Source organism: Pristiophorus japonicus, chromosome 8 (genome assembly GCF_044704955.1).
Source record: "Pristiophorus japonicus isolate sPriJap1 chromosome 8, sPriJap1.hap1, whole genome shotgun sequence".
NCBI classification, from domain to species: domain Eukaryota; kingdom Metazoa; phylum Chordata; class Chondrichthyes; family Pristiophoridae; genus Pristiophorus; species Pristiophorus japonicus.
In genome coordinates, this window is record NC_091984.1 from 217,106,581 (window position 1) to 217,131,096 (window position 24,516).

The 24,516-nt window shown below is 43.7% G+C and overlaps 1 protein-coding gene and 1 pseudogene across 1 annotated transcript in view; one reads left to right on the forward strand and one right to left on the reverse strand.

Moving 5' to 3' along the window:
- The window catches only part of LOC139268998 (uncharacterized), a 175,329-nt gene that overhangs the window by 137,156 nt on the left and 13,657 nt on the right, over positions 1 to 24,516 (reverse strand). The window lies entirely within an intron of this gene.
- LOC139269936 (U2 spliceosomal RNA) lies at positions 24,171 to 24,408 on the forward strand (annotated as a pseudogene).

Sequence of the window (24,516 nt, forward strand, 5' to 3'; positions counted from 1 at the left end):
ACACTCATTTGTCAACCATATAATTATAATACTAATAAAAGTAATAGTATTGATTTTTTTAAAAAAGATTGAAGTACTGAAAAAACAAAATAGATCTAAAAAAGTTAGAGGCTGAAAAGGAATGCATATATGTGAATCATCACCAGAATCAAGGGTATCTGTTTCCTCAGCCCTAGAAGTCTCGGGCAAAGATGCAACATTCTCATAACCTACACACAAGCAGATGTCGGTGCAAGGTAGCTTGTTGAGAAGACAAGAGCACCTTCCTTGTGCACACTGGGTCTTTTTGCATGAACAATGTGCAAGTTCCATTACACTTGCTGGTGCTGGAGGACGTGTCATCCAGTCTGTGACAAGTGCATCATCTTCAAGTTTCCATCCATGGTCCTTTGGAGATGCCAGAACAGCATGGTACACGGGCCTGCAATCAGGTCTTGAATGCAGTCCTCCGATGGGAACTTTGGCTCCAGGATCCATGCTGGTATCCATGTCTGTGTCGGTCTCACTTGTGCTTGTTTCTGAAAGCAAATCTCTACTGCCTCCTCAACAACTTCTTCTGATGCAAGATCTTCCTCAAAAAGATCACTTTTATTACTGTGTGATGCTCTGCCAAATTTCAGGAAAGGATAAAATTTCTGCACTCTAAGTTTCTAATTATACATTTTATAAGAAGCATCGATAGCCTCTTTCTCAAAACTGCATCTTAAACAAACTGTTCAGCTTTGTCATTCTAAGAACTTCACGATTCTTTACAATCTTGCCCTCGATCACTGTATCACAGAAGTGCCTATATCTTGTCTGGTAGAGGTTGCCTTCTGGAGGGCCTTCCTGCTCCTTTCTGGTCAGAAGTCCGGTAGCTCTGGTAGCAAACTAAGATGATACCTTGCTTCAAGGGCAACAAGATCTTGTCCATGGATATGCAACAGGATTGCCTCATCTTTGCGGGATTTTGCTGCAAGGAGCAGCTTACATGCAGTTTTAGTTTCACATTGCACCAGCCTCTGTTTTCGTCTCCTTTGGCTGTGTCTCTCCACAATGTTCTTGTCCTTCTTGCAGAGAAGGCATTGTACTGGAAGACGATGGGAAGCCCTCGCAGGTATAACCTTGGAGTCTGTTGTCTTTGAGCAAAGACATCAAACCTTGGTGGCGGTTTCGCTCATCACCTCTTCTTTCTGTACGGGTTCTGCAATGGCTGCGAAGGAATAATAAAATGGATATTCTAATCAGCCCCACTGACAATGACCCTTGGTCAAAAAATGTTTTTTCTGTGTTTGTGCGTGTTATGACCAGAGTGAGAAGTTTAGAGTCAGTCAGTCTGCAAAGAAATGAATATATAGGGCTGAAGCAGGCCCATGAAATGGAACGTGTCAAACGACATAACCATTGAACTAAGGAACGAAAGTTGGATATAAACATTTGTAGGCTAACAGTTTCAAAGGAAATATTGTAAAATCATGCGTACTCACGTTCATAATTCTGATTTTCCCTTTCTTGCTTCTTCTTGGCTCTGTCGATCTTGGATTTATCAGTGGAACGCATGTAGCGCTGCTGATGATAGCCAATCGAATGTGGGATTATTGCGAGTCTTTCTGGTGCAATAACCAGCTCCAGATCTAAACTTTCGATGGCATTCTCTGCAATTTTAGCTTCTCTAGTTCCAGTAAATTTCCACTGATGAACACTCGTGAAAAATGTTATCCAGCTAGAGTCCGAAAAAGAAATTATGTTGCCTTTGGCTCCTACAACTACGTGCATGCAGCACGCCATTGCTTCGGTGCATGCAGTCACTGACGCTAATCGATCTAGTACAGAGATCGTGATTGGCTGATTTCATGGTACTAACAAATACAGCAGTTGTGATTGGTCATTTAAGTAACTCGCAATTATGTCATCACTCTGGGTTTTGATGAGATTTCTGCCTATCTTCTAATGAAAATTTCTGCAAAATGCTCACTTTTTGAAGATGGGAACAATGATTTTTGTGATAAGTGGTCCCTAAACTAATATTAGTGTGAATGTGAAGCACTATGGAAAAGCATTTTTTTGAGACTCGGCCCACGGCCTAGTAGGCATCATTTTAAAATTGACATTTTCAAAATTGGGATGATAGATTTTTGTTCTGTAAGGTTGTCGAGGAATATGCAGCAAAAGCAGGTAAATGGACGAGGTATAGATCAACCATAGCCAGACACGAGACTCCCAAAGCAAGTGCTCTACTCGGAACTCCTTCACGGCAAATGAGCAAAAGGTGGGCAGAGGAAACGTTATAAGGACACCCTCAAAGCCTCCGTGATAAAGTGCGACATCCCCACCGACACCTGGGAGTCCCTGGTCAAAGACTGCCCTAAGTGGAGGAAGAGCATCTGGTGGGTGCTGAGCACTTCGAGTCTCGTCGCCAAGAGCATGCAGAAAACAAGTGCAGGCAGCGGAAGGAGCGTGCGGCAAACCAGACTCCCCACCCAACCATTCCTCCAACCATTGTCTGTCCCACCTGTGACAGGGACTGTGGTTCTCATATTGGACTGTTCAGTCACCAAAGGACTCACTTTAGAGTGGAAGCAAGTCTTCCTCGATTCCAAGGGACTGCCTATGATGATGAATAGAATGCCAGAATAGCTTCCAGGGCCTGAAGGGTCCACTCCTGTTCCTATGACAGGTGAGAGGGAATCATGAGAGGAGTTCTGTTTCCTTTGCTGATGCTGAAAATTAATTAAAAACTCTATCTAATCAACTGAAACATAACTGTATTACTTTATTAACTAAGAAGTTGAAACATTAATTTTTGCTTAAAAGTAGACCGTTGGTGTATGATTTACATTTGAGAGAAAGTCCACTCCAAAAGTAGCCTGTCTGTTCCAAAACTAGACAGATACTGTAAGGCACAGCGCAATGTGGTGACAGCACATATCATAGAGTCATAGAATCAGAACAGAAGGAGGCCACTCAGGCCATCACAATGTGCTGACTCTTTGAAGGAGCTATCCAATTAGTCCCAACCTCCTGCTCTTTCCCCAAAGCCCTGCAAATCTTTCCCCTTCAACTATTTATCTAATTCCCCATTAAAAGCAGTTATTGAATCTGCGTCCACCACCCTTCAGGCAGCGCGTTCCAGATCATAACAACTTGTTGCTTAATTTTTTTCCTCATGTCGCCTCTGGTTCTTTCGTCACTTCCCTTAAATCTGTGTCCTCTGGTTACCGAACCGCCTGCCGCTGTAAACACTTTCTTCTTATTTAATCTATCATATGATTTTGAACACCACTATTAAGTCTCCTCTTAACCTTCCCTGCTCGAAGGAGAACCCCAAGTTTCTCTAGTCTTCCCCTGCCCCGCCCCCATGGAAACCAACTGCAACCTTGTATTGTAACAGCTCCAAAAATACTCGATCACACTGACCGTAATATCATGGGGGATAAGATGGTCATCTCTAAAGCGCACTGATCATGATTCTCCCAACTAAATGGGCCCATTATCCTGCCAAGAAACACATGGGTCTCCATTCCTGTGGAGTTTGTGTGGCAGCGTGTGCCTGTTTGCACGCTGGGAGCACACAAGGTGGTTAATGCTGTACAATAATACAAAACACAGCTGCTATCAATAAACCCGCTAAAGCTGCATTTCCTACGCAGGGGGCTTTAAACAAAATACACTGCAAATATTTTTTAGTGTGAGGACTTGTGTGAGCGACATGGAGGAACAAAACAAACAATATATCAGACCCGCTTTCCACTACAGGAGCACTTAAATCAAATGAAATAAGCTTAGCTCTCAGAGCAAATGTGCCAGACTGCCAGATTTTAAATATTTCCAGATAATTAACTGGAACAGTAAGAGGTTTCTCCTCGAGATGCAGAAACTGCTTACACAAACTGCTGCCACCCTTTGTTGAGCCACCGCCATCCAGCAATCGCAAAAAAGTTTAACTTGCTCAACTTCCTTTGGCTAACACTCTATCACACTCACAGGGTACTCCTGGATGGCAAGCCAGTGTAAACACTGAAGTAGTGTCGGAGGCAACGGGAACTCGGCAGGGAAGCCACCATTTTGTTCTGTTCATGTTCCACATTGTTAGCCCAGATGGATCTTTTCCTGACATCAGGGAAGATCTGCGTCCAGAATGATAGCATCACACAAGAACATAAGAATTGGGAGCAGGTGTAAGCTATTCGGCCCCTCGAGCCTGCTCCACCATTCAATAAGATCATGGCTGTCACAAACACAGATTTCACAGGGTGAAGTTAGTGTGATGAAAGCGAGCTTATATTACACCTCAATATGTACAGGGTAAATATACAGCATGGTGATGAAAGTAGCTGAGATGTGCACAGTTTAGGTTGGATTTGGCATAAGGAGTTGTTGTCTGTGGTAATGCGCCGAAGCTGTACCAGAAGGATTCCCTTTCTAAATACTATCCAGGTGGGTCAACAGGGTGTGCCAGGTTGCTCCAGCATGGAAGGGCAGGGTGACACTGTAACCACCTTTCCACCTCTTAGTGACCATCCAGGTAAGCCATATTTGAAGAGAGGCTGAAGTAGGGTAGGATCTTGGGAGAGTATCATAGGAACGTAGGCCATTTAGCCCCTCGTGCCTGTTCCACTATTCAATGAGATCATGGCTGATCTGTGGCCGAACTCCACACAATCAACCCAAACTTGCTGTCATGAGCATTATTTAGTTATACAGCAACACTAGCAGAGGAATGGGAGCAGGCCTCATGCTCATCCTTTGGAGGAAGGGAAACAAAAAAAAAGATAATCCGCCAACTTCTTCCTCTTTGCAAGCTTCTTCTGCGGTAACGTTCCATTCTTCACCGGAGAGAGTGACAAAGTTCTCTGTGGCAGGCGTAAAATTCAAAGTGGGGATGCTGCTGGTTGGGAGCCCAGTGGTGGGCCCTCACAACCTCTTGCTCAAATCTGTAACCCAGTCAAGTCAGAGATACAACCCCGCCAAAAATGTCTATATCAGTGTGCTTTGTGATTTTATTACTGCAGGTAAGGTTGTTTTAATTGAGAAACTTGGATGAAGAGCCAAGGCGATTGTGCAGGACACCACCAAGTCTGCAGAGCATGCTCATGATCAGATGACATCAACAAGCTTGGTTTTTTAAATTCTGGGAATTGTTGGAGGACAGAAAGTTTAAGAGAAATACTGAGTTTCACAGTTGAGATTCTGGGAAGGAATGAATCAGCATCGGAGACTGTGTAATGACTCGATTTTAATGAGTTGTATGAGGATATTGGGAAGTGCAACTGGAGCTTAAGAGCAAAAAGATTTCTAATTACAATATATAAATCAATTGTAGGAAGTTCAACTTACTAAGCTCCTCATTCGCTGAAGGTTACTCAGGAGTCGCAATCCATGTCTATATTGATCAAGGTTACATCAGTATTCCTCCTTCTAGCTCTGACTCAAACCTGGGAGCTTTACTGTCACGTCATAGGAAACAAATAGGAAATCTCAAAATCTATTAAACACTGTTAAATAGCCAAATACCTAAACGTCTGTGGCAGACCGCGATAAACTGGTACCTGAGCCAGAGAGATTCACAGCACAACTTCATGGTCACTCTTACTGAGAGCAATTTTTTATTTCCAGATTTTTTTTAAAGCTAATTTTTAATTTTCAGACTGCTCTGGTGGAATTTTAACTCATGTTCTCTGGATTCTTAGTTCAAAAAGTAACTACTACACTACCGTACCATACTGTCAGAGGGCTAAGGTTCTACCCACTCAGTTCCAAATAATATTGCACCCAATAGCTCAATCTGGAGGGAATTCCTGGCTGGACAAGTTCCAGATGTTTACCAGTGTTCTGTGCTATGGTACTGTGCAGTTTTAGCTGTTGAAACTACAGCAGCAACCATGTGCCAACTACGAGATTCCTAAACCTCGACTCGGTCAACCTCTGAAATTAGGTAGGTAAGGTGTCTCTCTACTATAGCAACAACAGCTCACATTTATATAGTGCATTTAATGTAGTAAAACGTCCCAAGGCGCTTTGCAGGAGTGTTATCAGACAAAATTTGACATCAAGCCACATAAGGAGATATCAAGGCAGATGGGAGGTAGGTTTTAAGGAGCGTCTTAAAGGAGGAAAGAGAGGGAGAGAGGCGGAGAGGTTTAGGGAGGGAATTCCAGAGCTTAGGGCCTTGGCAGCTGAAGGCACAGCTAATGATGGAGTGATTAAAATTGGATGTGCAAGAGGCCAGAATTGGAGGAGCGCAGAGATCTTGGAGGTTTGTAGGGCTGGAGGAGGTTACAGAGACCGGGAGGGAAGAGGCCATGGAGGGATTTGAAAACAAGGATGAGGATTTTAAAATCGAGTCATTGCTTAACCAGGAGCCAATATAGGTCAGTGAGCACAGGGGTGATGGGTGAATGGGCCCTGGTGTGAGTTAGAATACGGGCAGCTGAGTATTGGATGCACTTAAGTTTGTGGAGGGTGGAAGATGGATCCAAGGAAAGTGTACACATTTCAAATCAGGCAAATAGACATTCAACCGTATGGAATGCTCAGGAGCATCTTGAGTCTAGTTTTGAGACATGGGGATGGGATTCTGTTCGTGACATACATCCAACTAACCAAATCAAAATGTTTTACAAAATATTAGAGAAAAGGAAATGAGAGAAAGATCTGCAAACACGGGTCGGGAAAAGAACAGGAAAAAAGAGGAAAGATTAGGAAAAGTAAAGAGGGAAGGAAAATTGGAAAAAGAACCCCAAAAATAGGGAGGAGAGGGAGGGCAAATTGTGGTTGCCTAACAATGGAACAAATGATCTCATAAGGGAGAGAGACTCCAATTGAGGGTGATCAAGAGGATAATAAAATGAACATTTAAAGAAAAAACAAAAGACATTTCTGGCAAATTTTTGTTCTTACACCAAAGAAAAGATGAGCACTTCCCCCTTTCCTTGGAGCTGTTGGCATGTTAAGGGTTATTTATCTAGACACTGCATTCATGTTTTTTTTAAATATGTGTTAATTTAAGTTGAAATCCAGTCTTTGGCCAATCCCAAGACATTGCTACTCAACATTTGAACCTTTTCAGGACCTGCACCCAACAAAGGCTGGTTAGGACTAACGCCAGATGTGAAAAAAAGTGAAATTAAATGAACTCATTCCGCACAGGCCTTTCTTTTCAGTTTGCAAAATTCAACTCACCTCCGGATCAGTATTGTTGCCCATCGGAGCACGAATGCTCAGTGCCACGGAACAGGGAGACTGGCCTCAACTCTACTCAGCTCTCGGTCAGAGCCATACCATCCAATGGAAGGGGATGGCAACAATTCTGAGTGGAGGCTACCGAGTCTCCAAACAGAAAGGGGGAGGGTAGAGATGAAATTAGAGAGAAATAGCTCAACCGTGGCAATAATTCATCCCTCAATGCAGCTGGCCAAAGGGCCATTGAGGAGAGCTGCGAACATATGCCCAGGAGGGGCATGCGTGTAGGTGGACGAAAGAACAAGAATAACTTATTTCCCATTTAAATTGAATTACCAATAAAAAGAAGTTTCTTAAAAATAAACTTAAATTGCATCCGCCAGTTCCTTCAGGAGGACTGGTTCACAAGAAAGAGGACCTGAGTGGTCTCTTCTCATACCTGACTTTTCTTCGGTTCTTAGGTTTTCAAATTCCATGCAAGACTCTACGATTCTGAAGTTAAACACCCTGCCTTCCAGTGTCCATTACAATAGTTACAATAGTAATACTTACTGTGCCTCCATGAATGGAGATGTAGTTGCAACAAACGATTAATATGAACTGATGATATTTCATTGTCTTTGTGACGTCACAGTAACAGCTCTGAGCTCACTGCAGCCTCGTCATGGACACAAAGCAGTTTAATCTGCTTCAGTATTTCAAGCAAGAAAGGAAAGTAAAAAGTAAACTTCAACAAAATAACAATTTTACTGATATTTTGTAAAACACATTCATGGTGGAAGCACAAGCTCTGTCCCAACACTTTAGAACACATTTCTATAATACACGGAGGGAAATTAAATTCAGTATCATTTCGATTCCAATCACACAATTTGATCTCATCACTCTCATTATTCGTTGCTGTCAGACGCGACACCCCTGGCTTTACGCTCAGGCTTGCAAATAGAAACATTTGTGACGGCCCAAAACAAACTGCGAATCTGAAACAAAAACAGAAGATGCTGGAAGAACTCAGCAGATCAGTCAGCATTTGGCGGAGGGAGCAGATCAGTTCATGTTTCAGTTATAACTTTTTGCCAGTTCTGATGAAGGGTTACCAGTAATAGCTGAAGTGTTAACTTGTCTGCTCTTTCCACAGACGCTGACTGACCTGCTGGGTTTTTTCAGCGTTTTCTATATCGGGTGAATGGTCATACACACTCTCTTTGTAACTACTGTGGTCCATCTTTTAAGCTGAAGAAATGAAATTCCACGAGTATTTTGTAGTTTAGCTCAAGAATGTCAGTTGGGTCAGCTTTGTGATGTCATGTGATCAGTGTCACTATTCCTACGTCATCATAGGCGGTCCCTCGAACGAGGATGACCTGCTGCCACATGGGTTCACAGATGTTTCAATGAAGAACCCGATATTCCAGTCCTGAACTCCAATGGAAGGGTGTGGAAGATACCTGTGCGTGGATTTTTTTTAACGTGTGGTGACCATTGCACACCAGCCACCACACGGGCTTGACAGAGCTAGGCCTTTATCCAGTGACAAAGGTTAACCAGGACGACTGGAGACCTGCTCTGCTGCACGGACCTAGTGCGCACACATATCGCAGTGTGGGCTGGCCCCTGCTGCCCCTGGGCCCTCGGCTCTCCTGGGCCCCATACCCTCATTTGCTGCACCTCCGTCACAATCTCTGTATTCCTACATTACAACAGCGACTACACTTCAAAAAGTACTTTGTTGGCTGTAAAGCGCTTGGGACGTCCGGTGGTCATGAAAGACGTGAAATAAATGCAACTCTTTCTTTAAATTGGATCCAAGGCCTTCCTGAAGTAACAGTGTGCAATAAATGGAATCCTAAACTTGCTGTAGACCATAAAGATGATCCAAGGCCTTTTGCTGGAATCATTACAAAGTATATTCCAGCAGCAGGAGCCATTATTCTGTAACTTGAAATCTTAAAAAATTTCAAAATGGAACCCTGGCAACACGGCAGGCGAATGGTCAGTAAATGTGATATTATATTCTGAACTGCGACTTTTAAGTAAAAAATGTTTCAACACCGATTATTCAGGCAGAGTCCAGACATCAAATCATTGAACTTATAGTGGATTTTATGGCTTCTTTGAAAAGCTGAGCTGCCACGGGACACATCCAAGGTATGCCCGAGATTGCTCTGCTTTCTCTCTCTCTCTCTCTCTCTCTTGTTCTGCAGCAGTTTCGAACGTTATATATTCCACTTGCAATGTAACTCGAAGCACCTAATGAAACTCAACGGAAACTCGAGGAACAGCACCTCATCTTTCCATTCGGCACTTTAGGGCCTTCTAGACTCAACACTGAGTCCAACAATTTCAGACCATAACCACTGCTTTCATTTCTTCCATACAGCAGGTGCTGGTCATGATTCTATTGTTGCCATTTGCAGTTCCTCTGGACACGTTTTGTTTCTTTTCTTGTCCCATTATCGCCCCCTTTTGCCTTGCACCATTATCCCTTTCGTCATTTAATATCGCCTGCCTTCTGCCCTATCACAGACCTTCCATTTCATTCTTTCCTCCCCCCTTCTCTTTACCCTGCCTCTGTACTTGCTTAAAACATGTTACAGCTCTTAAGCTTTCCCAGTTCTGATGTAAAGTCATCGACCTGAAATGTTAATTCTGTTTCTCTCTCCACAGATGCTGCCTGACCTGCTGAGTTTTCCAGCATTTTCTCTTTTAATTTCAGTTTTCCACCATTCGCAGTATTTTGCTTTTGTAATGATTAAGCGTCGTGGCTCAGAGATAGGCTCAACTGCTCACTCTGGCGAACTCACGTTGCACGTAGACAGGAGGCAGAAACCTGGACGGGGAATCTCTATTGGGACCACTCTTGCACTTTTCCCCCCTGAGGGCTGACTAAAAGTGGTACAGGTGCTGACCCAGCCTGCCCACTCATCCTCACAGCCAGAGGAGGGACCCATGAGGTAAGAAAAGCTCAGGCAAACACGAAAAATCTAGAGGGATAGAATTTCAAAGCAGAGAATTTATATTAATACTTGTATAACAGCGAGAGCGAGACCAGCGGCGGGGATAAAAGGAGTGGGGACCCGAAGCCTGAGATCACAGCGAGAGCGGGAGATCGAGGCCGAAGGTAAAACAAAGAAATAAAAAGAAATCAAAGTGCGACGTCACAGCCAAGCAGGTAAGTGATTGGCTGGTGGATTGGTGAGTATTTTATCTTTTTCTTTTTCTTTTCATATCAATAGGAAACCTTTGGTATTGTTGCCAAATTAAGTTAATTTAAGGGTTAAGTCATGGCAGGAGAGCCCAGACCTGTATCATGCTCCTCCTGTTCTATGTGGGAAGGCAGGGACACTTCTACTATGTGTGCGGGAAGTGTATCCAGCTGCAGCTCCTGTCAGACCGCATTGCGGCACTGGAGCTGCGCATGGATTCACTCTGGTAAAGGTTGAAAAGGCAGATAGGGAATGGGTGACCATCAGGCAGAGCAGGAGTAGGAAGGTAGTGCAGGGGTCCCCTGCGGTCATCTCCCTCCAAAACAGATATACCACTTTGGATACTGATGGGGGAGATGGCTCATCAGGGGAAGGCAGCAGCAGCCCAAGTTCATGGCACCATGGGTGGCACTGCTGCACAGGAGGGCAGGAAAAAAAGTGGGAGAGCGATAGTGATAGGGGATTCAAATTCCTGGGACATTGGAACCTGACGGTCTGCACCTGGGCAGGACCGGAACCGATGTCCGGGGGGAGTGTTTGCTAGTGCTGTTGGGGAGGGGTTAAACTAATATGGCAGGGGGATGGGAAGCTATGCAGGGAGACAGAGGGAAGTAAAATGGGGTCAGAAGCAAAAGATAGAAAGAAGAAAAGTAAAAGTGGAAGGCAGGGAAATCAAAGGCAAAAATCAAAAAGGGCCACAGTACAACATCATTCTAAAAGGACAAAGAGTGTTAAAAAAACAAGCTGAAGGCTCTGTGTTTCAATGCGAGGTGGATGAATTAGCTGCACAGATAGCTGTTAATGGATATGATGTAATTGGGATTTCAGAGACATGGCTCCAGGGTGACCAAGGCTGGGACCTCAACATCCAGAGGTCTTCAATATTCAGGAAGGAAACAAAGGAAAAGGAGGTGGGGTAGCGTTGCTGGTTAAAGAGGAGATGAACTCAATAGTAAGGAATGACATTAGCTTGGATGATGTGGAATCTGTATGGGTAGAGCTGCAGAACACCAAAGGGCAGAAAACACTAGTGGGAGTTGTGTACAGACCAAACAGTAGTAGTGAGGTTGGGGATGGCATCAAACAGGAAATTAGGGATGCATGCAATGAAGCTACAGCAGTTTTCATGGGTGACTTTAATCGATATATAGATTTGGCGAACCAAACTGGTAGCAATATGGTGGAGGAGGACTCCTGGAGTGTATAAGGGGTGGTTTTCTAGACCAATATGTCGAGGAACCAACTAGAGAGCTGGCCATCCTAGACTGGGTGTTGTGTAATGAGAGAGGATTAATTAGCAATCTTGTTGTGCGAGGCCCCTTGGGGAAGAGTGACCATAATATGGTAGAATTCTTCATGAAGGTGGAGAGTGACACAGTTAATTCACAGACTAGCGTCCTGATCTTAAAGAAAGGTAACTTCGATGGTATGAGACGTGAATTGGCTAAGATAGACTGGCGAATGATACTTAAAGGGTTGATGATCGATAGGCAATGGCAGACATTTAAAGGTTACATGGATGAACTTCAAAATTGTACATCCCTGTCTGGCGTAAAAATAAAACGAGGAAGGTGGCTCAACCGTGGCTAACAAGGGAAATTAGGGATAGTGTTAAATCCAAGGAAGAGGCATATAAATTGGCCAGAAAAAGCAGCAAACCTGAGGACTGGGAGAAATTTAGAATTCAGCAGAGGAGGACAAAGGGTTTAATTAGGAGGGGGAAAATAGAGTAAGAGAGTAAGCTTGCAGGGAACATAAAAACTGACTGCAAAAGCTTCAATAGATATGTGAAGAGAAAAAGATTAACTAAGACAAATGTGGGTCCCTTGCAGTCAGAATCAGGTGAATTTATAATGGGGAACAAAGAAATGGCAGACCAATTGAACAAATACTTTGGTTCTGTCTTCACGAAGGAAGACACAAATAACCTTCTGGAAATACTAGGGGACCGAGGGTCTAGTGAGGAGGAGGAACTGAAGGAAATCCTTATTAGTCAGGAAATTGTGTTAGGGAAATTGATGGGATTGAAGACCGATAAATCCCCAGGGCCTGATAGTCTGCATCCCAGAGTACTTAAGGAAGTGGCCCAAGAAATAGTGGATGCATTGGTGGTCATTTTCCAACATTCTATAGACTCTGGAAGAATTCCTATGGATTGGAGTGTAGCTAATGTAACCCCACTTTTTAAAAAAGGAGGGAGAGAGAAAACGGAATTATAGACCAGTTAGCCTGACATTGGTAGTGGGGAAAATGTTGGAATCAATTATTAAAGATGTAATTGCAGCGCATTTGGAAAGCAGTGACAGGATCAGTCCAAGTCAGCATGGATTTATGAAAGGGAAATCATGCTTGACAAATCTTCAAAAATTTTTTGAAGATGTAACTAGTAGAGTGGACAAGGGAGAACCAGTGGATGTGGTGTATTTGGACTTTCAAAGGGCTTTTGACAAGGTCCCACACAAAGCCCTTTTCAGAATGGTAGGCAGTGACTAGTGGGCTACCGCAAGGTTCAGTGCTGTGCCCCCAGCTATTTACAATATACATTAATGATTTAGATGAAGGAATTGAATGTAATATCTCCAGGTTTGCAGATGACACTAAACTGGGTGGCAGTGAGAGCTGTGAGGAGGATGCTAAGAGGCTGTAGGATCACTTGGACAGATTAGGTGAGTGGGCAAATACATGGCAGATGCAGTATAATGTAGATAAATGTGAGGTTATCCACTTTGGTGGCAAAAACAGGGAGGCAGAATATTATCTGAATGGTGACAGATTAGGAAAAGGGGAGGTGCAACGAGACCTTGGTGTTATGGTACATCAGTCATTGAAAGTTGGCATGCAGGTACAGCAGGCGGTGAAGGCAAATGGTATGTTGGCCTTCATAGCTAGGGGATTTGTGTACAGGAGCAGGGAGGTCTTCCTGCAGTTGTACAAGGCCTTGGTGAGGCCACACCTTGAATATTGTGTACAGTTTTGGTCTCCTAATCTGAGGAAGGACATTCTTGCTATTGAGGGAGTGCAGCGAAGGTTCACCAGACGGATTCCCAGGATGGCAGGACTGACATATGAAGAAAGACTAGATCGACTAAGGTTATATTGGAATTTCGAAGAATGAGGGGGATCTCATAGAAACATATAAAATTCTGACGGGACTGGACAGGTTAGATGCAGAAAGAATGTTTCCGATGTTGGGGAAGTCCAGAATCAGGGGTCACAGTCTAAGGATAAGGGGTAAGCCATTTAGGACCGAGATGAGGAGAAACTTCTTCACTCGGAGAATTGTGAACCTGTGGAATTCTCTACCACAGAACGTTATTGAGGCCAGTTCGTTAGATATATTCAAAAGGGAGTTAGATGTGGCCCTTACGGCTAAAGGGATCAAGGGGTGTGGAGAGAAAGCAGGAATGGGGTACTGAAGTTGCATGATCAGCCATGATCATATTGAATGGCGGTGCAGGCTCGAAGGGCCGAATGGTTTACTCCTGCACCTATTTGCTATGTTTCTATGTATAGAACCTTGAATAGACCACACTTGGATTACTGTGTACGGTTCTAGTCTCCATATTATAAAAATATGGAGACTAGCTTCCACTCTTAACTCATGTTAAGAGTGGAAGCAAGTCTTTCTCGATTCCGAAGGACTGCCTATGATGATGATGATTAAACAAATGATATTGTAATGTATGCACCTGTGAGTGAGCATTACAGCAGTTGAAGAGGTGGGCGCCGGAGGGATTGGAGTGCATCATCACCCCTGGCAACCAAATTTTAACTTGAACCATGTCCAAAGTTTAATTTGTCTATGCTTATCAGTTTTAGTGCCCTCCTCCCCCGCCTTTTAGCCAGGGGCACTTGTATAATTTGTGGTTTTAGTGCCCCACCCAAAAAAAACAAGGGGGTACTTGTTTGAAAGTGTTTGGAGTGTGCCCCCCCCCCCCTTTAACCAGGGGGCACTTGATTAAAGTGCACAACTAAAATAGTTGCAGAACTGTTGAGTTGTGAGTGGCTTAACCAGTCACGTGATGTTCACATGACTCAATAAAACCCCAGCCATTTGGGTTCAGGGGGATCCATGATGAGGAAAGTGGTTGTTAGCCCGGTGGATGGACTGGTAATGTGTAGTGTGATTGGTAAACCTTTGCTAATAAGCCACTAAATCTTAATAGCAATGTGTTGCTATGAATTCTTAATCAAAGAGCCCATGAAGCAAATACATTACAGATATGGAAAAGGTGCAAAAAAGATTTACAAGGAGGATATCAAAACGGAGAGGTCATACCTATCAGGAAAGATTGAACAGGCTGGAGCTCTTTTCTCTCGAAAGAGAAGGCTGAGAGGTGACCTGATGAAGGTCTTTAAGATTATGAAAGTGTTTGATAGGGTAGATGAAGAGAAAATGTGTCCACTTGTGGGGGAGATCAAAACTTGGGACCATAAATAGAAGATAGTTACTGATAAATAGGAAATTCAGAAAAAACATATTTACCGAGAGTGGTTAGAATGTGGTACTCGCTATCACAAGGAGTGGTTGACAACTAGGCATTGAGCATAGATGCATTTAAGGGGAAGCTAGATAAATACGTGAGGTAGAAAGGATGGGGTTAGATGAAATATGATGGGAGGAGACTTGTGTGGAGCATAAACACCGCATCGACCAGTTGAACTGAATGCCCTGTTTCCGTGCTGTAAATTCAATGTAATTCTATGTAAAACCCAGCACAAATGTTATAAGCCATACAAACAGAGGATGCTAGAACTACACAACTGATAGAGTCAGAACTTGTGTTAACTGGACCAGCTGTGTATATACAGCATTTTCTGCTATTATTTCCAATATTATGAGGTTTCCTTTTTACAATAAAGAAATTATATTCTTGTAGATACTCCCCATGGCAGTGACCCTTTAAATGGAACGACAATTTTCATGGTTCTTCCTACATGAGCCTTGGGCTGGAAGGTGCCCTGCAAATTATCTGCATGCATTTGCGATGGAGCTAACTAACCATAAAGCCTGTATTGATCATGAAAACTGCAGTGATTGCATTATTGCAAAGCACGTCATTTGATAATACAATTTCTATCCCATCAAAGACCTCAAACAAATAGAAAGACTTGCATTTATATAGCGCCTTTTCCGACCTCAGGATGTCCGAAAGTGCTTTACAGCCAATTAAGGAATTTTGAAGTGTAGTCACTGTAGTAATGTGGGAAACGCCGCAGCCAATTTGCACACAGCAAGGTCTCACAAACAGCAATGTGATGATGATCAGATAATCTGTTTTTAGTGATGTTGATTGAGGGATAAATATTGCCCATGACACTGGGGATAACTCCTCTACTCTTCTTCACAAAGTGTCATGGGATCTTTTACATCCACTTGAGAGAGCAGATTTAATGTCTCAGTTTAACGTCTCATCTGAAAGACTGCACCTCCGACAGTGTAGCACTCTTTTTCAGTACTGCACTGGAGTGTCAGCCTAGATTTTTCTGCTCAAGTCTCTGGAGCCGGACTTGAACCCACAGCCTTCTGACTCAGAGGCAAGAGTGCTACCCACTGAGCCACGGCTGAAACAGAAAAGCCTCACCACCTCCAAGGGTATTGTCAACAACCCCGGGCTTAGTCATACCGATTGTGCAGAAATCACATTATCCCTTAACTTCTGATTACGCTACGACTCAGTACAGTACAAAATGAGATTATCCTTTAAGTCCTAATAACACTGCTTCTGTGTATAGATAAAGGTATATATTATCCCCTTTGCTCCTGATATTATTCTGTGTACAGTACTAAATAAGGGAGTTTACTATCTCTTTATTATTATAGTGCCGACCCAATTAGTCAAAAGGACTGCTGTTCCCTTTGACTCTGGTAACACTGCCTATGCACCTGTACCTCAGGCAGGTTCCTTTTGTTCAGGGTTGGGGAGCAGTTGTTAGTGGGCTTGAATGGCGTGCCATTACGGTTCTTATTACATCAGGTTAAGAATACAAGAACATAAGTAAGCGTGTTTGGAAAGCAGAGGAAACAAGGGGCTGGGATATACGAGAGGTTTGCGGCCGGGTTTTCGCCGTGATTTGACCGTCCGCAGCGAAAACCTGGGCGGGATCCTCGGTTACCTGCTTGTGGCGGTGATGGGCAATACTGCCGGGAAGAGCTGCGCCGGACGTGTAATGATGCGGATTGCGTTACCGAGGGACTTTCAGCAATCTCCCAACCCGTACACCGCACCCAGAACAGCGACAGCTAAAACCTGTCGGTGCAGTCCTGCTAGCAGCGGTAAGTTAGAACGTTTTTATTTTTTAATTTTTTATTTAAGGTCTTGGTAATGTTTTTGGAATTTTTTAAAACATTTTTCCCCCCTCCCAAAGCCTCTCTCGTAGCACAAATGACCCTGCACTAAACTTGGCGAAATTCGCGTTTTGCACCGTGAATAATTGTGCAACGCCCAAAGGCCGAAAGTTCGATCTAAAATCAGTAGCGCAGCGAAACGGTAATTTTCATGTGTCGCCCAAAAAATGAAAAACCTGAAAATCCAGCCCACAGGCTAGAAAATAGACCACAAGGGAGTCTGGCAGTGCTAAATGCAAGGAGTCTCGGGAATAAGGCAGATGAGCTGAGGGCACAGATAGACACGTGAGAGCATAATATTATAGCTATTACTGAGACATGGCTGAAAGAAGGGCAGGAAAGGCAGCTCCACATTCCTGATTACAGGGTTTTCAGACGGGATAAAGAGGGGGATAAAAAGGAGGGGGTGGCGCAGTATTGATTAAAGAAATAATTACAACTGTGATGAGGGACGATATGTTAAAAGGATCATTAAATGAGGCCATATGGGTTGAACTGAAGAACGAAAAAGGGGCGATCACACTTCTGGGAGTGTACTATAAGACGCCCAAACAGTCAGAGGGAGATAGAAGAACAAATATGCGGACAAATTTCTGAGAAGTGCAGAAACTATAGGGCAGTAATAGTAGGGGATTTCAACTAACCTAATAATAACTGGGATAAAATTAGTGTGAAAGGTATAGAGGGTGTGGAATTCCTAAAATGCATTCAGAAGAACTTTTTTAGCCAGTATGTAGAAAGCCCCACAAGGGGGTTATGGACCTAGTTTTAAGGAATGAAACTTGTCAGGTGGAAGAGGTATCAGTGGGATAGCATTTTGGTGTTAGTGATCATAAGTCAGTTAGACTTAGGGTAGATATGGAAAAGGACAAAGATAGACCAGGAATAAATGTTTTCAATTGGGGAAAAGCCAATTTTACTCAGCAAAAGTGTGATTTAGCCAAAGTGGACTGGAAACAGCTACCTGAAGGTAAATCAGTGTCAGAGCAATGGGAGGCATTCAAGGAAGAGATCGTGAGGATTCAGAGCAAGTATGTTCTCTTAAAGAAAAAGGGTGGGACAAACAAATCTAGAGCCCCCTGGATGTCAAGGGGCATACAGGGTGGGATAAAGAAAAGAAGGGAGGCTTATGACAGATACCGAGGGCTCAACATTGCAGAAACATAAGAACATAAGAAATAGGAGCAGGAGTAGGCCATTTGGCCCCCCGAGCCTGCTCTGCCATTCAATAAGATAATGGCTGATCAGATCCTGGCCTCAACTCCACTTCCCTGCCTGCTCCCTTGACTCCCTTATCATTCAAAAATCTGTCTATCTCCACAATGACCCAGCCTCCACAGCTCTGTGAGGTACGGAATTCCAAAGATTCACAACCCTCTGAGAAGAAATTCCTTCTCATTTCCGTTTTAAATGGGCGACTCCTTATTCTAAAACTATGCACCCTAGTTCTAGATTCCCCCAACAGGGGAATCATCCTCTCTGCATCTACCCTGTCAAGCCCCCACAGAATCTTATACGTTTCAATAAGATCACCTCTCATTCTTCTAAACTCCAATGAGTAGAGGCCCAACCTGCTCAACCTTTCTTTATATGACAAACCCTTCATCTCAGGAATCAACCTCATGAACCTTCTTTGAACTGCCTCCAGTGCAAGTATATCCCTCTTTAAATAAGACCAAAACTATACGCAGTATCCCAGGTGTGGTCTTACCAACAGTTGTGGCAAGACTTACTTACTTTTATACTCCATCCCCTTTGCAATAAAGGCCAACATTCCATTTGCCTTCCTAGTTACTTGCTGTACCTGCATACTAACTTTTTGTGTTTCATGTACAAGGATCCCCAGGTACCACCGCATTTTGTAATCTCACCCCATTTAAATAATAATTTGCTTTTCTATTTTTCCTACCAAAGTGGATAGCCTCATATTTTCCCACATTATACTCCATCTGCCAAATGTTTGCCCACTCACTTAGTCTATCTATATCTCTTTGTAGATTCTTTGCGTCCTCTTCACAACTTGCTTTCCCACCTATCTTTGTATCATCAGCAAATTTGGCTACATTACACTCGGTCCCTTCATTCCAAGTCATTAATATAGATTGTAAATAGTTGAGGCCCCAGCATCGATCCCTGTGGCACCCCACTAGTTACCATTTTGCCAACCGGAAAATGACCCATTTATCCTGACTCTCTGTTTTCTGTTAGTTAGCCAATCCTCTATCCACATGATATTACCCCAACCCCGTGAGTTCTTATCTTGTGCAGTAACCTTTTATGTGGCACCTTATCGAATCCTTTCTGGAAATCCAAATACACGACATCTACTGGTTCCCCTTTATCCACCCTGCTCGTTACATCCTCAAAGAACTCGAACAAATTTGTCAAACATGATTTCCCTTGCATAAAACCATGCTGACTCTGCTTGACTGCATTATGATTTTCTAAATGTCCTGCTACTACTTCCTTCATGATGGACTTCAGCATTTTCCCAATGACAGATGTTAGGCTAACTGTTCTATAGTTTCCTGCTTTCTGTCTCTCCCCTTTCTTAAATAGGGGCGTTACATTTCCAGTTTTCCAGTCTGCCACGACTTCTCCAGAATCCAGGGAATTTTGGTAGATTACAACCAATGCATCCCCTATCTCTGCAGCCACCCTGGAGCAGTATAGAAAGTGCAGGGGTGAAATTAAAAAGGAAACTGGGAAACCAAACAGAGCATGAAAACATTTTGGCAAGTAAAATCAAGGAAAACCCAAAGATGTTTATAAATATATTAAGAGCAAGAGGATAACTAAATAAAAGAGTAGGGTCTATTAGAGACCATAAAGATAATCTGTCTATGGATGCGGAAGATGTGGGTATGGTTCTTAATGAATACTTTGCATCTGTTTTCACAAAAGAGAGGGGCGATGCGGACACTGCAATCCAGGAGGAGGAGTGTGAAATATTAGATGAAATAATTAGTGAGAGAGGAAGTATTAAGGGGTTTTGCAGCTTTGAAAGTGGATAAATCCCCAGGCCTGGATGAAATGTATCCCAGGTTATTTAGAGAAGCAGAAGAGGAAATAGTAGAGGCTCGTACCATCATTTTCCAATCATTTCTGGCTACATATGTGGTGCTGGAAGACTGGAGGACTGCTGTTTAAAAAGGGAGAAAGGGATAGATTGAGTAATTAAAGGCCAGTCAGCTTCACCTCAGTGGTGGGAAAATTATTGGAAAAAATTCTGAGGGACAGGATAAATCTTCATTTAGAAAGACACGGATTAATCAAAGACAGTCAGCATGAATTTGTTAAGGGAAGGTCGTGTCTGTCTATCTTGATTGAATTTTTTGAGGAGGTACGAGGAGGGTTGATGAGGGCAGTGCGTATGATGTAGTATATATGGATTTTAGCAAGTCTTTGTATAAGGTCCCACATGGCAGACTGGTCACAAAAGTAAAAACCCATGGGATCCAAGGCAAAGTGGCAAATTGGATCCAAAATTGGCTCAGAGGCAGGAAGCAAAGAGTAATGGTCGAGTGGTGTTTTTGTGACTGGAAGGCTGTTTCCAGTGGAGTTCCGCAGGGCTCAGTACTGGGTCCCTTGCTTTTTGTGGTATATCTCAATGATTTAGAAATTTGCAGATGATACAAAAAACCGAGGCATAGAATACAAGAGCAGGGAGGTTATGCTTGAACTGTATAAAACACTAGTTAGGCCACAGAGTACTGCATGCAGTTCTGGTCACTACATTACAGGAACTATGTGATTGCACGAGGGTACAAAGGAGATTTATGAGGATGTTGCCTGGACTGGAGAATTTTAACTATGAGAAATGATTGAATAGGCTGGGATTGTTTTCTTTGGAGCAGTGGAGGCTGAGGAGAGACCTTATTGAATTGTGAGGGGCCTAGATAGAGTGGATAGGGAGGACCTATTTCCCTTACCAGAGGGGTCAACAACCAGGGACTATAGATCTAAAGTAATTAGTAGGAGGTTTAAGAGGGGATTTGAGGGGAAATGTTTTCACCCAGAAGGTGGTGGGAGTCTGGAGTTCACTGCCAGAAAGAGTGGTCGAAATCTTCGCCACATTTAAAAAATAATTGGATGTGCACCTGAAGTGCCGTAACCTAAAGGCTACGGACCAAGAGCTGGAAAGTGGGATTAGGCTGGATAGTTCTTTGTTGGCCGGCACCATAGGACGAAATGGCCTCCTTCTGTGCTGTAAATTTCCATGATTCTATAAAGAAATAGGACCAAGAGTAGGCCTTTTAGCTCTTCGAGCCTGCTCGGCCATTCAATAAGATCACGGCCGATTGTCAGCTCCACCTTCCTGCACTATCCCCGTATCCCTTGATTCCCTTAATATCCAAAAATGTATCGATCTCTATCTTGAATATACTCAACGACTAAGCATCCCCAGCTCTCAGGGGTAAAGAGATTCACAACCCTTTGAAGAAATTTCTCCTTATCTCAGTCCTAAATGGCCAAGCACTTATTCTCAGACTGTGACTCCCAGTTCGAGACTCCCCTGCATCTACCCTGTCAAGCCCTGTAAGAATTTTATGTGTTTCAATGAGATCACCTCTCATTCTTATAAACTGTAGAGAATATAGGCCGAGTCTATTGTTTAGAACGCCATGTTTTTGTGCCCATTTCCGATTGCTGCCTGACCCTTGGACTCATCTCAAATGCCTCCCATATCCAAGTCGTGGTGCCCCACCTGCTCTCCCTTACTGCCTGCACCGTGTGACTATTTTCTCACTCGATTATACTTGTAACAATGTAACCTTGCAAGTGTTTAAAATCTAGTTTAGTATCAGTAATCTTCTGTTCTGAAGGAGCAGATTTAGACATTTTTGTAACTGTGTGACAAATGTTTGGGGGAAAAAACACAAAAAATGTTTGTTATTAAATACTTTGTAAGTTCATCATCTCCGGTGGATAGTTCCGCAGTGTACTTCATTTTTAATACCCAATTGTGCTTATCATTTGTTTTGCTGTAGAGGACAAATGCAATGCTGCTGAATTAGCAGCATTTACGCAAAGAATATTAAATAAAGGGACGGAATTACAAAGGAGCATGAAGCCTGCAGCTCAGGTGAAAAGGGACCCAAGTGTGTCCTCCAGCCTCAATGTTCTGCATCATTAACTCTAGGATCAACTCAGTAACACGGCATGTTAAAATACAAGGGTTTCTGTTTTGCCACACCACGTTGCTGAGTTGATCCAGTTGTGACCTCAGTTCATGCCTTGGTTCCTCTGTTGAGGGACAAACTGTGATACACATTTCATCAACTAAACTTGTAAATAATCAGTACCTCGATAGGCTGTGTTCATCACAGTTATTGTCACAAGACCACAATCATAAATAATAATAGTGCAAGCCCAGTTGTGGTTCCCTTGGCGCCACCTGCAGTGGTTGCTGTGCCCAATTAGATATCCCACATCAACACAGAGGAATGGGAAGACAAGCCAAGCAAATACCAAACCCAGTACAGTATCATATATCCCCAACCTACTCACACCGAGGACATTTGCTCAGGCTTTCCCTTGGCTTCTTTAAAAACAGAACGCGATCTTTACTGAATCAGTCATCCTCATTTAGAAAAAAAAAATGCCGTGATGACAAACTCTAATGAATAAACTCTGAAGCTAAAATTGTGCTTGTTTGGCGACCAGGCTCAAAGGTTAGACAAGGCCACAGGGTGAGGAGCCCTTCTTGACAAATTCTGTATTAATTGTTGTTGAGTACAATGCACTCTTCAGTGGAGATCATGCATTGGGGGAGGGAGAGCAGCATGATCTTCTTCTTCTTAGGCAGTCCCTCGGAGTTGAGAATGACTTGCTTCCACGTGAATATGAGTTCTCAGGTGACTGATGCACAAGTGATGGCCACGTTATTGCACGAGGCAGTCATTATCCTCCAGACTGGGGGTGGAATGCTCTGCTTGTGAGAGACACTGAAACATTCGTGTACTTTAAAGATGAGCACTGGCCGGCAGTGACACCATCACCTTAAACCTTCGCCTTTGACTCTCTCGCTGGTCAGAGTGTAAGAGAGGCTCGAGTGATGGCTCCTGTGTCATACCAGCACCTAGCTCAGTACCACCCTCAACAACACTGTAGGAAGTCCCCCATTAACTGGGTCACGAGACTCTGCCACCTCTACTGAAATGACTGAGAATCAGTCTGTCGTCCGAAGTCCTCAATACCAACAATTTCACTTCTCTATCTGAGGAAATTTTTTTAAAGATTATTAAGGGCAGTTCAGGTACTGACACACAAATCCTTAAATGGATATTTCTGTTTTTTTTTAATGGCTTTAACAAAAATCAAATCTAGAGGTTCAGCGTATGCCTCACCTCTGAAACCATTTTGTGGTCACCTGACTCAGCCTGGTTTCCTCTTTTTAATTCAATGAGGTTCAGACTACAACACAGGAACAAAGGCCCCTATTTTCGCCATGATTATGCGCCATTTTTTGGCGCCCAAACGTTTTTTGGCGTGAAATACTCACTTTCCAGCTTTCGCCAACGTTTGGCCACCGGCGCCGACCATGTGCACCAGTTTAAACATTTTTGCCGTCGACCTGAGTCAAAGCGGGATCCGACGCCGTTTTTGTGGAATTAATCGATTTTGACCGTCCACAATTTTTTTCAGCGTGCGCACACTGCCCAAAAGCACCATGAAAAAAAGGATGCGTCTTTTTGTACTAACTGAAATGCAGCCGTTTCACTGATTGGCTCTCTAGACCTATTGCTGATTGGTTCCTTTGGAGGATAAGCCACACCCTGAAGTTCCTCTGGAATGTGCAACTGGAACCGCCCAGCCCAAGTTCTGAACCAATTTCCAATTTGTAATTCGATCCATTTTGACTTCAGCCACAGAGGATAGATCACCCAAAAGCCCCAAAATTCCAGCCGAAGTCCCTTACCCCAGTGTAAGTGCATCCCTCCCCCAGCTGAAGCCCATTACCCCAGCAATCCCTCCGCCAGCTGAAGACCCTTACCCAAGCACAAGACCTTACTGCTCCCCCACATAGATGGGGTATTGTGTGGATTATTAACATGTTTATTGGGTATGAAGTGACTTCTGGATTTCATCCACCTCAATGATGTCCCTTGTAACACACACACCGAGCTTGCACGCACCAGGGGGTAGAAAGAACATGATCCCTCTTCTCATAGTTCCCGCTCTCCCCCCCAATCAACCCCCCCCACTTATGTCTCTCTCTCTCCCCCACAAGCTCGCTCTTTCTCCCCCCCCAAAAAGCTTTCTCTCTTGCCCCCCCCCCCAAGCTCTCTCTCCCGCTCCCCCCTCCCCCCTCAAGCTCTCTCTCCCCCCGCCCAGCTCTCTCTCTTTGACTGTGGAAGGCTTGGGGCTCGGGGCTGCGCAGAAGGGAGACTTAGTACAAATAGTTAGTCCGCAAAAAAAAACATAGATTAACTTAAGGAATCAGTGCGGTGTACGCTTCTCGGCCTTTTGGCTAAGATCATGCGTAACTGACCTGACAGGGGAGTAACCACGACCCCAACGTGGTTCTCCCTGGATCAGGAAGGTGATTCTTCTATGCTTTTTGGAAATAGGAGGTGGGTGGGGTGGTTTGACCCATCCACCTCCACGGAGGTGTGTGGGGGGCCTGACCCATCCACCTCCATGGCACGAACCTGGTATTGCAGTACTTCCAGGAATGGTGCAGTGGCTCTAGGCCTTTTGGCTAAGAGCATTGGCGCAGAGTGATCCTTGGTGTGTGCAAGGTGACCTCTGGCGTTTGTAATCTGACAAGATGATCTGACAAAGAATTGGAAAGAT